The sequence below is a fragment of the Triticum aestivum genome, chromosome 1A (assembly GCF_018294505.1).
Source record: "Triticum aestivum cultivar Chinese Spring chromosome 1A, IWGSC CS RefSeq v2.1, whole genome shotgun sequence".
NCBI lineage: Eukaryota > Viridiplantae > Streptophyta > Magnoliopsida > Poales > Poaceae > Triticum > Triticum aestivum.
This window is the reverse complement of record NC_057794.1, coordinates 526,378,205-526,390,884: the sequence shown is the minus strand read 5'-3', so window position 1 is coordinate 526,390,884 and position 12,680 is coordinate 526,378,205. Positions and strand designations below refer to the sequence as shown.

Sequence of the window (12,680 nt, the reverse complement as noted above, 5' to 3'; positions counted from 1 at the left end):
CTCATTTTATTTTTCAGCATAGTAACTTCAATTGTTTCTACCTGATAATTCATATTGATTTAGCTTGATAAATTATAGCATGCCAGCATTTTAACTCGAACCACTTTGAATACTTGTTTTTTTACTTTAACCAGATAACTTAAGCAACTTGAGCTTATAAGTTAAGTTATAAACTTATAATATGTCAGCCTGATAACTTGTGATGTATCAAAATGTTTAACTCTAACTGGTTTCAACACTTATGTTTTACTTCGACTTGATGACTTATGCAGCTTGAACCTGATAATTTATAGTATGTCGGCCTGAAATAAATTCTAGTGTGTCAGCATGATAAGAACCACTTTGTTAGCCTATTTAACTCATTCTATTTTTTCAACATGGTAACTTGAACAATTTCTAACTGATTGTAACGCCCCGAGACCGATGTGCCAGGTGTCTTCCAGTTATTCGCTGTTGTTGCATTGTCATTGCTTGCGTGTCATGCATCTCATAACATGTCATCATGTGCATTTCATTTGCATACATGTTTGTCTCATGCATCCGAGCATTTTTCCCGTTGTGCGTTTTGCAATTCGGCGCTCCTACGTCACCCGGTGTCCCTTTCTACCTCTTTTCGTGTGCGGGTGTTAAACATTTTTGGATTGGACCGAGACTTGTCATGCGGCCTTGGTTAACTACCGGTAGACCGCCTGTCAAGTTTCGTGCCATTTGGACTTCGTTCGATACTCCAACGGTTAACCAAGGGACGGAAAAGGCCTCGTGTGTGTTGCAGCCCAACAACCCTCCAAAGTGGCCCAAAATCCACCTAAACCTCCTCCTCATCTCGATCGTTCGATCACGATCGCGTGGCCGAAAACCGCACCTCATTTGGACTCTCCTAGCTCCCTATATATATATATATATATATATATATATATATATATATATATAGAGAGAGAGAGAGAGAGAGAGAGAGAGAACGGCTTTCCTATCATCACTAGTAGCAGAGGGTGCTATCATAACCCTTGGTTTGCATCAAGATCCGAACTTTTGTATGGATAAGGTTCTGAATTATTGAATTATAGATGATCACATATACAGAAGAGGAAGTCATGTGAGGATACTTTCTGGCAGCGTAGACATCACTAGTGCAGAACCGGGCAATAGCACCGGTTCGTAAGGCCCTTTAGTGCCAGTTCCATAACCGGCACTAAAGTGTGGTCACTAAAGCCCCCCCCTTTAGTACCGGTTCAGCACGAACCGATGCTAAAGGGAAACCACGTGGCACGAGCCAGCTCCGGGGGCCGGGAGCCCTTTAGTACCGGTTGGTAACACCAACCGGTACTAATTGTTTGTGGGTTTTTGTTTTATTTTGTATTTTTCAATTAAATTTGTGTTATCAATTTAATTTAGGATTGTTTTACGTTATAATGAGTTGTAGTCGTCGTCATCATCATCATCATCATCATCGCATATTAATAAATAAATAAACTCTAGCTAGCTAAAAATCATCGTAGTCATCTAATTACCACTATTTAATCATCATAGTCATTACCGCTAGCTATCTAATCATCACTAACACTGGCTAGCTTAAAGAGGAAACATTCACTTTCCAACAGAAGCAAAGATATCATCGAGTTCAACATAATCATCACCAACATCGAAGGTCAGGACACGGACATGAGACACTAATTAAGAGCATGAACTAGTGCTGCTCCCTCTCAGGTAGAATAGCATAGAACATGTATAGCTCTCCTGATTCATCATACTGGAGCATGCAGATGAATCTGTCTCCTAATCTTGAGTTGCGCTTCTCCTTGCTGCCCCCTAGTACTTCTCTGTGATCGTTAACAATTTTGCTCCAATCTTTCACTATTAAGCATTCTTCGCTTTCAGAAATCCTGAATGCACTCATGTGCAATGTAGGATATCTTGGCCGTAAGCTAACCATTGACATGTCACCTTTAGTCTCGATCCACTGAGGCACAACTGTCATCGGAAGTCCCTGTTGAAGAACATCGTATAGTAATTAATATACTAAGCAATGAAAGTTTAGCTTCAAAAATAATGTATACAAAAGATGCACTAATTAAGGACAATTAGTTAAAATCTTACCATCTTTCGATTATAGATGTGACCGTAGTTCAATACGATCACCATTGGTCGCACGTTTTGAGTACTAACATTTCTAAGTTCAGGAAAAAAAATTGTCTTGACAGTATTAAGATCCTCAAGCCATGAAACATAATGACTTATCTCCTCGCAGTTTAGTTGAGCCCCGGGGCAGTAGTAGGTCCTGTCTACCAAGCGCCGACATGTTTGCTTGAACCGAAATAAGCTGACAATACAAATTAGTTGTCAACTATTTTTGAATAAACTGTATAAAAGACATAAACATATGCATGCATGGTTGAGAAAAACTCACATAATGGTAGAACTAGAGGTGTTTGCACATCGACCCAGATGTCTATATTACCTTCAATATCATCTTCCGGACGAATATCAAAGGTGACAACCATACCAGGCTCAAATGCATAAGCCTTGTATAGTGCTTGCCAAGTTTTGCATTCAAAATGGGTGTATGTGTCTCCATTATATAATTTACGTTGAAAGTATACCCATGCTCCGTCTTCAAGTAAACTCTCTTTACCTCCATATCATCCATAGCACTAAAACTTATCTTATCCAAAACAAAAATTCTTGCATGGCAGGGGATGCGCTAGTAGAATAGTGAAAATTTAAATTTATAAGTTGAAGCAAATGAAGCATAAGTTTTGCATTTAAATAATAATTTCCAAAGTGACTTACTTTATCAACATCAAATGTCTCATCCAGCTTGATGCTGAAGCGCCTACCATCAACAAGAAAATTTCTGTCGCACAGGCCGCGCTGGTCTTCACAGTGTTCGCACATAATGAAATCTTTTTCGTCGTCAGATGACATTTCCTATGTTCATATAGGTGAAACATTAAACACCTATTACTATCTAACATTAATTAATATCTAGCCAAATATATATTAATATATCTAACTATATTCATCTCTAACAATTGACATTATTATATATTTAACTTTTCTATCTAATTCATCTAACATTCGACATTAATCTAACATTTATATAAACTCAAAATATATAAAAAATTAAATAAACAGAAAAACTCATTAACAAATAATATTTTAATTAGATCATCAAATCTCAAATAGCTAAATTTTCTTACTAAAAATAAACTAGTTATATTAATTATTGAACTAGTTCAAATCTCATATACCTAAATAAACTAGTTATATTAATTATTGAACTAGTTCAAATCTCATATACCTAAATAAACTAGTTCGACAATTTTCTTACTAAAAATAAACTAGTTATATTAATTATTGAACTAGTTCAAATCTCATATACCTAAATAAACTAGTTCGATAATTTTCTTACTAAAAATAAACTAGTTATATTAATTATTCAACTAGTTCAAATCTCTAGTTCGACAATTTTCTATCTAGCTAATTCATCTAACATTCGACATTAATCAAACATTCGATCATCTAATTAACTTTTCTAAAAAGCAGAAAATAAGTAAAAAAAGGTGTGTGTGTGTGTATGTATATATGCATGTGTGTGTATGTGTGTGGCCCCGTACGCCGCCGCCCCGTACGTACGAGCGGGGGCGCCGGCGTACGGGGTGGGGGCGGCGGCGTACGTACGGGCGGGGGCGCCGCCATACGGGCCGGGTGCGACGAGACGGACGGCGGCGCGGCGGGTATACGTGAGAGCAAGAGACGTACGGGACCGCGGCGGGACGACGACGGACGGCGGCGCGCGGCGTTCGGGGCGGCGGCGCGAGATGGCGATGACGATGGGCGGCGGCGGGGACAGCGACGACGACGACGGGCGACGGGCGGCGAGGACGGGTTCGAGCGGCGCGCGAGAGGTTGGGGACGAAAGAAGTGGGAGATCCAACTGAATTTTCGTAAGTGTTGTATATATAGGAGAGGCCTTTAGTACTGGTTGGAGCCACCAACCGGTACTAAAGGCCAACTTTGGCTAGGCCAAGAGGCGGGAAGAGCAGGCCTTTAGTACCGGTTGGTGGTTCCAACCGGTACTCACCAACCGGTACTAAAGGCCTCGTGCTGCCACCCCAAAGTTTAGTCCCACCTCGCCGGGCGAAGGGCAGCCGCACTGGTTTATAAACCCAGCCGCGGCTACCTCTTCGAACTCCTCTATATAGCAGGCTTCTGGGCCTAATTAATTAGGGCGTGCTGCCCTGTGAGCTTGCTGGCCCTTCTGGGCCTGCATTTGCACACCCTAGGTCTGGCAGGCCCACTGGGCAACGCGCCAACAAATTTTTTATATAGTTTTTTCTTTTCTGCATTATTTATTTTCTTCTATTTATTTTTGAGTAGTTTTTTATATAGTTATTTCTTTTCTGCATTATTTATTTTTGACTAATTTTTTTGTATAGTTTTTTTTATTTTCTGCATTATTTCTTTTCTTCTATTTATTTTCTTCTGGAAATTGAATGTTGCATACTGAACAATTAGGTAAATGACCGAAAAACAACAAATGATGTCAGAACATGTTGGAAATTGATGACGTCGCTTTGAATGCTGCATACTGAACACAAAAGAAGTCTGGAGTTCAAATAAGTTCAAAAAAACATTGAAGTTGGCCGTGTAACAGATGAGTTCTCGTCCAAAACCCTGATACTCTGAAAGAGTTTGTCCAGTTTGTACACGAAGTGCGTCCAATTTTTGCCGTGACCCTCTCCACTCTTTTGCGCATGCTATGCGGGTGATATGATGATACCATGCCAAGTTTCAACATTATCATTATTCATTTTGTAGTGATTTTTAATTTCACGGTCATTTAGCTCTCTAAAACAATTAGGTAAATACCCGAAAAACAACAAACGATGTCAGAACATGTTAGAAATTGATGACGTCGCTTTGAATGCTGCATACTGGACACAAAAGAAGTCTGGAGTTCAAATAAGTTTAAAAAACATTGAAGTGGTCGTGTAACAGATGAGTTCTCGTCCGAAACCCTGATACTGTGAAAGAGTTTGTCCAGTTTGTACACGAAGTGCGTCCAGTTTTTGTCGTGACCCTCTCTACTCTTTCGCGCATGCTATGCGGGTGATATGATGATACCATGCCAAGTTTCAACATTTTCAGGATTCATTTTGTAGTGATTTTCAATTTCACTGTCATTTAGCTCTCTAAAACAATTAGGTAAATGACCGAAAAACAACAAATGATGTCAGAACATGTTGGAAATTGATGATGTCGCTTTGAATGCTGCATACTGAACACAAAAGAAGTCCGGAGTTCAAATAAGTTTAAAAAACATTGAAGTGGCCGTGTAACAGATGAGTTCTCGTCCGAAACCCTGATATTCCGAAAGAGTATGTCCAGTTTGTACACGAAGTGCGTCCAGTTTTTGTCGTGACCCTCTCTACTCTTTCGCGCATGCTATGCGGGTGATATGATGATACCATGCCAAGTTTCAACATTTTCAGGATTCATTTTGTAGTGATTTTCAATTTCACGGTCATTTAGCTCTCTAAAACAATTAGGTAAATGACCGAAAAACAACAAATGATGTCAGAACATGTTGGAAATTGATGACGTCGCTTTGGATGCTGCATACTGAACACAAAAGAAGTCCGGAGTTCAAATAAGTTTAAAAAACATTAAAGTGGCCGTGTAACAAATGAGTTCTCGTCCGAAACCCTGATACTCTGAAAGAGTTTGTCCAGTTTGTACATGAAGTGCGTCCAGTTTTTGCCGTGACCCTCTCTACTCTTTCGCGCATGCTATGCGGGTGATATGGTGATACCATGCCAAGTTTCAACATTTTCAGGATTCATTTTGTAGTGATTTTCAATTTCACAGTCATTTAGCTCTCTAAACAATTAGGTAAATGGCCGAAAAACAACAAATGATGTCAGAACATGTTGAAAATCGATGACGTCGCTTTGAATGCTGCATACTAAACACAAAAGAAGTCCTGAGTTCAAATAAGTTTAAAAAACATTGAAATGCCGTGTAACAAATGAGTTCTCGTCCGAAACCCTGATACTCCGAAAGAGTATGTCCAGTTTGTACACGAAGTGCGTCCAATTTTTGCCGTGACCCTCTCTACTCTTTTGCGCATGCTATGCGGGTGATATGATGATACCATGCCAAGTTTCAACATTTTCAGGATTCATTTTGTAGTGATTTTCAATTTCACGGTCATTTAGCTCTCTAAAACAATTAGGTAAATGACCGAAAAACAACAAATGATGTCAGAACATGTTGGAAATTGATGACGTCGCTTTGAATGCTGCATACCGAACAAAAAAGAAGTCCGGAGTTCAAATAAGTTATTAAAAATAAGAAAGAGGTGCAATGCTGGTTAATTTGCTTCAAGCCATTCGGAATAGTGTAGACTGCACTGCACATAGCTCAGTGCAATCTATGCTATTCCGCAAGGCTTGAAGCTAATCAACATGTAGGTGAGCATTGCAACTCTTCGTCATTGTATGTACACTCACGGCTTATAAACCGCTCATACTGCCTCTCTCTTGGTGAGGTGGAACTAAAATTCAGCTTACAAAGGTCTTCGTGGGGGCCCCAGACTGACCATAGCTTGACACAGCCTCATTAGTACCGGTTCGTGGCATGAACCGGTACTAAAGGTTACCTACGAAGCGGTACTAGTGATGCTCGCCCGCCTAGCCGTTGGAACCGGCACTAATGGTCACATTAGTGCCGGCTCAAATTCAAACCGGCACTAATGTGCTTCACATTTGACCCTTTTTCTACTAGTGCATAAACGGCAACCTATGCTTTGAGATGTCAGGCGTATTGAAGGAATGGGGGCAGCTTCTTTCTATCATTGGTCCTTGGGCTGCATCTGTTTTGGGAAAGCCTATTGGATAGCTTTTATTGGGTTGCTAGATTGAAAGGTTCCATTCATTCCTGGCTTTTTTTAGTAAACACAACTTCCATCTGGCTGCGTCATGTGGCAACAGTTCGGCACCTTTTGAATCACACCGGGCAGCCGCACTTGTTCTTGATGTCTTGGCTGGCGCCAAGCTTTGAAGAAAAGATCAATTGTTGCATACCCAACTAATTAAGAACTACAATAAATCCTACATTCAATTCAGTCTTGGAAGTTGTGCTAGTCTTACATCCGAAAGGAGAATCGAATGCATACCAAAATGAGTTTGAAGTGAAGAGGATAATTTATATCACGTGGCAGCTCGGGCGCCATGAATCCATCACTTTGGTTGTAGTGCTTCAATTCCTGATATATACTTCTGCATCCGTTCGACTGTGTCTATGATGGCAGGTACTGATGGAGGTAGTTCAATGGGAGGTTCGTCCAACAGCATTGCTAAGGTTGAAGATCATTTTGGAGGGATCATCATGCAGCCCTGTGATGTTCCTGCTGAAGGTATATAGGCACTACAAGCCGGTTCAGCGACATTCAGGTATAAATGCTTTTTTGTTTGATATTTGCAGGCACTGCTCATATATTTGTTGGACTTCATACTAAAATGGTACTTTAACTGAGAAGCTTGATCCCCCAAACAATCCCGTGCCTTTGACCATGAAACAAGTATCAATGCTTCTTCCTTCAGTGCAATAGGAGGTGCGTTGTGTCTCCATGGAATGCTAGTAAGCACTGTAAGTGGAAAATATACCACTAGCTTGGTCGGTTCAGACTTAAGCTAAAATTTCAGTATATAATGACCCTTATGTTGATGAAGGCACGTTTCGTTGGTGTTTCGTTGGTGTGATGTGGAATCAACGTGACTTGGATAGTGAGATTCTGTTTGACTTCGACGGCCATACTGGCAGAATTCAGGCCAGGATATGGTATTGATTTGAACCCAAGTTTTTCTTCATTGAGATAGTAGCTTCTCTGCTGTTTTAAGATCTTCAATTCGTTCCTATCAAGACGCTGGAGTCAGAATTCATGCTTTCCGTGAATACTGCAAAGTAACTGCCTTGTCTGTCTACCGTTTTGTTTTCTCAAGCATGTTCCTTGTGTACTTTGTCCAAATGTGATGTTTAATTTGCTATGCACAACACAAAGGAATGGAGACTGCATTGTGATGAATGGTAGTATCAGGGGGGCTAATGAGGGCACGAACATAAGCGTGTACTCCGTAAGGTACGTTTGTTCTGGTAATCTGTGTAAGCTTTGAGCACTTGGGTGCTACTTTCTCCGACTATCATGGATATCTTAGCAACCCAATGATATATATTTTATTGACCTAAATAAGCCACTTCCAAACTTTTCCGAAAAAACCACTTTGAAACTTGCTGCTTTGATTTGTATTTTGAGTCATTGACATATTTGTTTCCCCGCCTGATGTTGAATCCAAGCCACCATGAATATGCGTTGTAGAACTCATATGCCTCCTGCTCGGTTTTTTTTTTTTGAAACAAGGCAAATGACTTGCCATTTCATTTATTAAGCCAACAGGTTGTTCGAAAACAATTGTTTCCCAAGTTTTGATGCTTCTTCAATTGCACGCTCTATAGCACTTCGATATCCTTCTACTGGTGCCTGGAAAGAATTGCTAGTTCTGTTTCTGTAAAGAAAAACAACAAGGCGGTGCAGCTTGTTAATATATTTAATAACAATTAGTGTAAACAAAAACAACAAGGCGGTGCAGCTTGTTAATATATTTAATAACAATTAGTAAATCTGTCCTCAGCACAAAAGTCTATAACTCGCGGATGACTGAAAAGGATGCTACTAAGAATAAAGAGACATTCGAGAAATGATCATCTTACCACTCGGTTGACTACTGCAATGCTTCTTACTTCATTTATCTATCACTGTGATTTATGAGGGAGAAAAGTTGGAGCAAAACGTATCTGAAAAACGATGCAGAATTGCAGATACTGGTATTAAGATGATTACCTCTGCCGTCTTATCCATCCATCGTTTCCCGGCATGGTCGGCAGCATGGCGGCGTCGCTGGCCTGCTGTTGTTCTCGTCTTCAACAAGATCCACGTCGATTGACGGGTGATGTGAAGGTATCTGGCTATTGGTTCTGGAGAAGATGGGATCCGTAGGTGCTTCACCTATTGCCACATCTACCGCCGAGAACTCTGTAGACAATGATCGCATATTTTTGGATGACATGAAAACTGACACATTAAGTGATATGCAGCTGAAAAACTCACTTGGGTAGTCGACGAAATCCTCACGCTGCGCTGCACCGCCGTTCTTGATTTTTCCAACCTGACGCCGCTCGTCTTAGCTGAGATGAAGGGGACCTCTGTCTCTCTCTTTGGTGTGGGCGGCTCAGAGAGAGACAGTCTTTTTTCCATGGTTTGGGCACGGGTGCTATTCACATCCTGCAACCACGGCAGTCTTTTGTCCATGGTTTGGTCACGGGTGTTGTTCACATCGTGCAAACTGGTTCTCTGAATGGCCTGCCAAAGTTTTTACCATGGTCGGGCGTGGAGATTTTTATTTCGATGCGTTCTCTTGGTCTCGGATTTTGATGTGTGGACGTTGTTGACCATTGTACTCTCGAAAAAAAATCACGTTTGGAGGAACAACGTTTTAAGGTTTTCTACCTTTTTTCTACACCCTCCTTTCCAAAAGATAAGGCGCCGGTTGGCTTTTCTGGTCTTTGTCGTTGCATAACTTTGGTTACGATTTTCATGTATCATATGTCTATACAATTATTATACGGATATATGAAAATAAAAATTGCAATACAAATACGACTATGCACCCCGCAAAAAATGCTATTTATAAATGTTCAATCCATATACTTCGATATATATTAGTGGTCAAAGTTATGCATCAAAGACCGAGTAAAATTGAGTGTGCCTTGTATTTTGGGATGGAGGGGTGCCTTATAATGACGCCGTTAACACGCTGGTTCGCCGAACTTCGTACAAAGATTTGTTTCATGGGGCAACCAACATCTTCCGTACCATGTTTGTCAAAAATAAACATTGCTTTCAACACCAAAATCATAAATCCTATTCAGTAAAAATAATCATCATAAATCCCATTAGAAAGTTTTTTGTGATAGTCATATTGTAACGGTGCTCAATACATTGACCATGGCTTGTTGATGGTGTTCCTAATAAATTGATGCCGGTAAAAATGTGTACTACACTGGTTATGTGTTCGTCTTCCCAGCTAAGCTATGAGCGGATCCGCACCGACCCACACGGGCAGGGCCAAAACAAAGTCCGACGTGCAGGTCACCGTCGACGTCCACGACCAAGACTGCCCCACGAGGTGGCATGTGAGCACGCGCGACACGTGGTGGGCTAGGAGAATGCACGACATGGGAAGCAATGAATGACTCCGCCGCATGACGTGCTCATCCCGGAACCAATTTTCCCATATTGGTGATGCAATGGTGTGCCTCAGGGTCCCAGAGTATGTATGGAGGGAGAAGGGCTTGTGGGCGGTTGATCTCGGGAAGACGAACGTGTACGCCGGCTGGGATGGCTGGCACTGGACGTTGCAACGTGCCGACGGTATTGGGACGTGGTCGACCCGCTGCCTTGGGGTGACTTGCACCTGCCGGATAGCTGGCACTGACACCCACTCGGGGTTGAGGTGCCACCCATCCGGCAGGTGCAAGTCAGCCCAATGCAGCGGGTCGACCACGTCCAAGTACTGTCGGCACGTCGCAACGCCGACAAAAACAAGAGGGTGCTCCGATGGGTATAATGTTCATGGTATTAAAAAGTGCCTGGTCCAATTAAATGAGTGCGCACATATGATTGTGTAAGGTTTCCGCAATGGAAAATGAAGTTTTTCGTGTCATTATGACGATACAGTGATGCAAGAACACTATGAGGGGCGTGACTTGCATGGTCGAAGACGACGATGGACCATCGAAGGAAGCTGCTCGACCAGGGTCGTACGGTGAGGAGGTATAATGTTAGAGGTATAAAAGGTGCTCGGTCCAATAAAAAGACTGCACACATACGATGTGCAAGGTTTGGGTAATGAAAAAAGAAAGTTCCCATGTCATTATGATGATAAAAGGATACTAGACCACCATGAAGGACAAAAGTTTCATGTTTCATTCAGAATGTTTGTTCATAATTGTTGTGTCCTCTTATGGCAACTCTACAGATATATACGAGTGGGTGTAGCCACATGTAAGTGTTGGTTCCAATATTACATTATAATCCTTCTATCCCTGGAGCAACACAAAGAGAAAGAGACGCACACACACAAGAGAGAGAGAGAGAGAGAGAGAGAGAGAGACCGAGAGAGAGAGTGTGTGTGTGCGCCAACGAAAATAGGGTGATGCTCCGATTGGTACAACCCTCATGGTATAAAAAGGTGCCCGGTCATTTTAAAAAGTGCAAACATACAATTATGTAAGGTTTGAGCAATGGGAACTGAAGGTTCCCATGTCATTATGACGATGCCCCAATTCAAGAAAACCATGAGAATTGTGACTTGCACATTTTAAATTACAATTGAAACACAAAAGAGAGAGAGAGAGAGAGAGAGAGAGAGAGAGAGAGAGAGAGAGGTCGGGAGTATAAAGATGGCCGAGGCGGTGGTGGACCGTCGAAGGGAGCTGCTTGACCAGGGTGATACGCCGAGGGTGTATAATGTTAGAGGTATAAAAGGTGCCCGGTCCAATAAAGAGAGTGCACACACACAATGTGCAAGGTTTGGGTAATGAAAAATGAAAGTTCCTGAGTCATTATGACGATACAAGGATACTAGACCATCATGGGGGGCGGTATAAGTTTCACGTTTCATTCATAATTGTTGTGTCCTCTTATGCCAACTCTACAAATATATATATATATATATATATATATATATATATATATATATATTTCGAGTGGGTTTAACCACATGTCAAGTGTTGGGTCGGGAGTATAAGGATGGTCGGAGGGCCGGTGGACCGTCAAAGGAGTTGCTCAACTAGGGTGGTGCGCCGAAGGGGTATAATGTTAGAGGTATGAAAGGTTCCCAGTCCAATAAAGTGAGTGCACACATACAATGTGCAAGGTTGGGATATGGAAAATGAAAGTTCTTGTGTCATTATGACGATACAAGGATGCTAGACCATCATGACAGGTATAAGTTTCATGTTTTATTCAGAATGTTTGTTCATAATGTTTGTGTCCTCATATGCCAGCTGGACAAATATATACGAGTGGGTGTAACCAAATGTAAGTGTTGGTTCCAACAGTACATTCTAATCCTTCTATCTGGACCAACACACACAGAGATAAAGAGAGACACACAAACACACACATAGAGAGAGAGAGGCACACACACACAAAAGAAAAGAGAGAGAGAGATCAAGGTCGGGGGTACAAGGATGGTCGGAGAGGGCAGTGGACCGTCGAAGGGAGCTGCTCGACCAGGGTGGCACGCTAAGGGGGTATAATGTTCGAAGTATAGAAGATGCTGGTCCAATAAAGATAGTGCACACATACGATGTGCAGGGTTTGGGTAATGAAAAAAGAAAGTTCCCGTGTCATTATGAAGGATACTAGACCACCATGAAGGGTATAAGTCTCATGTTTCATTCAGAATGTTTGTTCGTAATTGTTGTGTCCTCTTATGACAACTCTATAGATATATACGAGTGGGTGTAGCCACATGTAAGTGTTGGTTCCAACATTACATTCTAATCCTTCTATACCTGGAGCAACACACACACACAGAGAGAGAGAGAGAGAGAGA

General features: G+C 41.5%; 1 long non-coding RNA gene across 2 annotated transcripts; it reads right to left on the bottom strand.

Annotated features, from left to right (window-relative positions):
* Positions 1 to 7,892: 7,892 nt before the first annotated feature.
* Positions 7,893 to 9,356, bottom strand: LOC123175503 (uncharacterized). 2 transcript variants are annotated; one of them, XR_006487999.1, is made up of 4 exons: positions 9,167 to 9,356; positions 8,900 to 9,091; positions 8,770 to 8,814; positions 7,893 to 8,564 (listed from the first exon to the last, which is right to left on the bottom strand). It is a non-coding gene; the product is annotated as an uncharacterized lncRNA (long non-coding RNA). The 2 variants fall into 2 exon arrangements; XR_006488032.1 differs by lacking the exon at positions 8,770 to 8,814.
* Between the last annotated feature and the right edge of the window lie 3,324 nt (positions 9,357 to 12,680).